The 5,794-nt window shown below is 35.0% G+C and overlaps 1 non-coding gene across 1 annotated transcript; it reads right to left on the reverse strand.

Moving 5' to 3' along the window:
* Positions 1-2,030: 2,030 nt before the first annotated feature.
* Positions 2,031-2,137, reverse strand: LOC124899078. Its single transcript, XR_007056216.1, has one exon. It is a non-coding gene; the product is annotated as a small nucleolar RNA R71 (small nucleolar RNA).
* Between the last annotated feature and the right edge of the window lie 3,657 nt (positions 2,138-5,794).

Genomic DNA, 5,794 nt, shown 5'->3' on the forward strand with positions numbered 1-5,794 from the left:
ATTTTAAACATGAATTAACTATCAAATTTGGAGATTTTTACCCGTAAGGCCTAAAAAGTGTATTTCACCAATTTAAATCCCAAATTCACTCTTTTTTCATTTGAATGAGTTTCTAATCCTATAATTATACATTTTCCTTAATTTCATCTTCAAAACAACATCTATTTATGATTGTTAAATGGATTTCAAAGATTTTACCCGGTAAAGTTTAAAAATATTTTTTTTCAAGGACCTTGTTTTTAACTCATTTTTTCTTGGATTTTCATCTGTAGGCTCCTAAAAATATGGGAAACATATTTTTTGAATAAAGTTATAATTTTTCTCTTCTTTTTTAAAAATCCATTTCGAGGGTCCATTTTGACCTCGACTTAAAACTAGGCAATATCATGTCGTTGATATCTTTTTGATGTGTAGATTCTATATTTTGACATTTTATTTGATTTAAGATCCATTTATGAGGAGTAGGGATTCGGGATCAAAGTATTACGAATCTATTTTTGGCCTTCAAGGTAGGTTATGGCTTAACTCTTTTATATTGGACTGGGTGGTTAATTTATATACAAAAGCATGTCAAGAGTGTGGAAACTAATCATGAAAAATGACTATCTTATTGTGTTATGCTCGCGTGGGGCCTATATGTGATGTAATTGGTGGATTTGATATATTATGTGCTATATTTGACCGCGTGAGGTCCTATGTAATGTTGATAGCCTGTGTACATGAGAATAACTGTGCTTTGTTTAATGAAAAGCATATTGTGGTACCAAGTGTGTATTGTGATGTATTCATACTCTTTTGGCATATGAATCATGTTGTATTTCGTGAATGGTTGAAAATAATTAGTGGATATTTGACTCGTATGATGGTATATTGGTTGGTTGTGGAAATACTCATTGTGGTTGGTTGGGGAAAGACTCATTGTGGTTAGTTGTGAGCATTGCATCCTCATACCCATTCATGAAACAATAGTACCACCGTGGAAATACTGAGAAATACTGGCAATACCTTTTTATGATATAAAATGTGACATCTTATAAAATCCTCCCAGAGAGATGTGCCAGGGAAGAGCTATGATACATGGATCGTATACGGGTTGATGAACCCCTTATAGGTCCTATACCGACAAGATTTAGATTCGTAAGTATATACGAAGGCTGTGCAACAATCTCAAAGGTTGTGCAACAACCTTATGTATCATCATCACCATTCACATTGTGTTTGCTTTATTAGGCTTATTATGTGATTGTATTTCTGTCTTATCTTGTCACTTACGTAATTGTTCAATCTTTCTTTACTTGTACTTGATAATCCTGTATATATTGTCCTTATTTGTTCTACTTGTATATGATATAATGTATATTTGTGGTGACTTTCTAGTGTTATTACAATATATGTGATATATTAGAACTGTTAGTGTATGCGATGTGGGCTACTGTTATAGGAAATTTTCTAATTGCAGGTGACATACGAATTTTGTGTGCTTTATTTTCTACTTTGTTCAGTTAGCCTATGATACCTAGTGAGTAATAGTAGACCATACTTACTCCCACTATACCCTTTTGGTCCAGATTTAGGTTTGGGTGCACTTCACGTTGCTTGATTCAGGCAATATTTGGAGCTTTCAAGGTAGTGATCAATTTTTAGGCATCTAGATGTCTTCTACTACCTTTTTGTATCATACACTGTCCTTATTTGTTTTCCAGAGATAGAGTTTATCCTGTTGTGGACATCTTATGTATTTCATTTAGATTCGAGTTGTACTAGATATGTTCTTACACTGTTGACATCGGGTTTTGGGAGTTATGGATTGTTATTCCTTTCCACGTTTATTATATTTGTATGATTCATCTTCATTATAGAAGCCTTGCCTTAGGGTTGTTTCTATCTTTTTCCCCTTGTGTATTATTTTGGGTGATAGACTTACTTGTCAAGGTTTACCTTGACAAGTGTCATCATGACCCTTGTTTTGGGGTGTGATGACCCTTGTTTTGGGGTGTGATGACAGACTGTTCCCTTTTGGCAAAACTGCAAGATTGAGAAGTGTGATCCTGAGTTTCAAGTAAAAGCCAAATGAGAATCTTTATAATGCTTGGGAGAGATTCAAGTCTCTACTCGAAGATTGCCCACATCACCAACAAACCAAGGAGGTATTATCTCATACTTTCGTTGACACTCTAGAACATAACATAAATATTTTTCTAGATTCAGCTGCAAGTGGTCTATCTTTAGAGTAAACTTATGACGAGCTATATACTTTTTTGAATTGAATTACACAAGGTAATCCTGAATGTGTCACAATCTAATTTCTCAGGTCATGATGGTGCCTACTATAGCCCACCAATAGGCAAGCCAACACGTAGTCCAAAACTACTAGTAACGGACTACCAAGAGAAATGGAGGAAAACTGTAAAATAAATGAAATAAAAGACTAAAATACATAAAATAGTCCTAAAACTGATAGAGTCAGTACACGAGCTTCTAATGTAATAAGTTAAATAATGATGTACTAAATAAATATACTGATACAACCCATCTCTGAATACAATAAAAAGATTAGTCTAATATATAGGAGGGAGAATAGTAATGCTTTGATGCCAGGAGCTTACCCTATGTCCCCAACCATAGATGATATACATGATGCACACAACAATAGATAAAACCCATACTATGATTGGAGGATGCAGAAGTGTAGTATGAGTACCAAACACATTGTACTCAGTAGGCAACTGCCGACTGAGCTCCAAAGATAATGTAGATATACATAACATGATAACTAGAATGTAAACTATGCTCAAATAACTAAGAAAACTAATATGGTAAAGCTAAGGAGACAATAAGGATAAACTAGCCTATTCCAACCATAATCCAGGTCTTAAGAATTGTACCGTATAATATTGGCCGATAGACAAATAAAGAATGGAAGAAGGATATACATTGTAATATACAAGGCCAAGAAATGGATATACAATATGAATACTTAAAGGAAGGAAGGGATATACAGTAATACCATAGCTATACATAGATAGATATAAGTATATATATACCATAACAAGGATAACTCAAAGGTACAACCTATGCAATCACACTAGCATCACAAGACCTCCTAATTATATTAGCAACTAGTGCTAACATAATTAGCGTTTTCAACCATAATGCCTAACCATGGAATAATCATGAGTAATAATATAATTATAAGGATAAAGATTTAGAATCATATATCGAATCTCAGTACCGGTCCAATAACTAACCTATTACGAACTAACCATAATAATAACAATAACAATGTAAAGTAACTGGCTAGTCTGGAAAAACAATACCTAACTGGGCCTTTCATAAACCCCCGCCACCCTAGGCCTGGAAGGTTCAATCAACAATCAACAAATAATAATTAGAGCCCATACCTATGCAACCCCCTAGAAGGTTGAGAGATGAGAGCACCAAATAGAGTACTCCATATGTCTTATTCATCACCTATACTTATGCAACCCCTCATAAGACTGATAGATATAAACGCATACTGGTGACAAGCAATGTACATATAAGGATGAATGCAAAGTGAATACATAATACCACAACCAATCCAAGTACCATAAAGTAACCCAGTGTATACACCTCCTCCAGCTCGATGACTTGCAAAGGCAGAACTTAGGACAACCTCTCTTCTTCGGCACGATAACTCACAAATGAAGGGGCTCCTAGGGGGGTTCTGGAATACTCATATACACCGACCTAGTCCCAAACCAGGATTCTAATATTTATCATCATTGTAACACTTTGAGTTTTTAGTCCTTGAAAAATTCCTAAAATTTTACACACACTGCCTTGACGACGACTTACCCTATGAGTCATAGGGTATCTTGATGGGTCATTGGGATAAGTCATAACCAAATCAGTAAGTTTATGGTTAGATTATTCTCTGAGTATGGGTGGCTCACTAAGATCCATAAGGATTTTTTATGAGTCATTAGGTGTAAATCGATGGGTGTCCAGTGTATACCCCAATTTGGGTTATGTGTTTGCTACTTCTGGACCCTATGAGTCATAGGTCCCATTACTGGTTATGTAATTGAGTCATAAGGTTAGAAGTGTATGGTTCCTTGGTGGTTCTGTCTTGGTTATGAGTTGTAAGGAGTGGATACGAGTCAACGGTTGACCTATAGTCAATGACGACACTTTTTTAGCTTTTAAGTTAAAGGCATTCTGGACATTTCCCCTCTTACCCAAATTGAAACCCACATCTTATAACCCTTATAGGGTGTCATTATAACTTAGAAACAAATATAATTAACTTCTCAAACACTCTAAAAGGCTCTCTAAATTCCCTCAAGCAAGTCAAGCTAGGTTTCATGAAGCTGGTCATCCAAGGGCTCTAGAGTTAAATTTTCTCTGTGAAACTTGATATTTCAGGCATGTAACTCTACCCTTAAACTTAATATCTTTATTTCATGAAAGTACATAGTTATTTACGTGATTAAAAATAAGGATTTTGACATAATCAAGGGTATTGACATGAATGGTAAATTAATTCTTTTTCCATGGTTTTATTGTGCATTACTCATGTCTTAGATATGGTTTTGAACTTGTGGATGCATGGTTATGGTAAATAAATTAAGGGATTGTGATTTCTCAAACTTATAATTTTTGAAGTGGTTATGACCCCAACCCCATATTGTGAAGTTTTTAGTTATGAGAAATATAAGAATTTAATTATTCTGGAACTATTGAATTATGATATTGAATTGAACCTTGTGGGTTTGTGTTTTCAAATCTATTACATAATTGAACCAAGAGGGGTTATGAATTCCCTAAATAATGAAATTGTTTTGGCATGTTGATATTACTATGCAAGTGTAGTTGATATGACAATACAAACAATATATGCCTAAATGTGTATTATGGTTCAATGGAAGGGATTGTGTAGGATTTAAAGAGGATTATGTAGATGAGATATGAAAGTGGAGATCCAAAAGACCAATACTAAAAAGCGCAGTTATCAACGCAGAGGTCTATTTGATCGGGTGGTTCGAGTCCACCTATTATTATTATTATATGATTGAGAGTTTTGAGTTGCCCATATCTTATTACATGATTTGGTGCTCGTGTTACCTTGATATGCAGGGAGGTTTGAGTCCCCCAAAGTGCATATGTACACCTTTTGGTTTGTGTGGCTACACGTACTGAGGCCCTAACAACTTGGGGAGAGTTAGGCCCATATAGCCCATGGGTGCCTTGTATGTAATGAAGGTTGAGTTCCACAATCCAGACTAAAGTTTTAAAATCTATGTTAAGCCTCGTTCTTTATCCTAGCATATGATATATGTATATGTACGTATATGCATGGAATCTCGAATGATTTTGAACTGTTGATCATGATATTATGTTATCCCGTATCCCTGAGTTACATACTAGAACTCCAGCAGGAACTAGCCATACTTCTACTTCTCTTGCTTAGTGATTAGGATTTAGGATCAGCTTATGAGTTGACATTGAAGTGGTGAGCTTCCATACATCAGAAGATTACATTCCATGTTTTGGTCTCTTTGTTTTAGACTATTTAGACTTATTTTTGGCTATAGTGGGGGGTCATGTACCGATACTTTATTTATATATAGTTTTGGTTCGTGTCTAGAAGGCTTTGTTGGATTACTATGGACTTGGGTGGTGTTGGTCGGTGGTTGGTTGTTGATTATAGAAATATTAATTATTCTTGAATCTATCTTGTTATATGTTTGGAATTCATCCGACATTGAGAATGTTTTGTTTACTTGGTTAGGTTTAGAGGGCGGTCTCCAAT

The sequence above is a fragment of the Capsicum annuum genome, chromosome 5 (assembly GCF_002878395.1).
Source record: "Capsicum annuum cultivar UCD-10X-F1 chromosome 5, UCD10Xv1.1, whole genome shotgun sequence".
Classification (NCBI taxonomy): domain Eukaryota; kingdom Viridiplantae; phylum Streptophyta; class Magnoliopsida; order Solanales; family Solanaceae; genus Capsicum; species Capsicum annuum.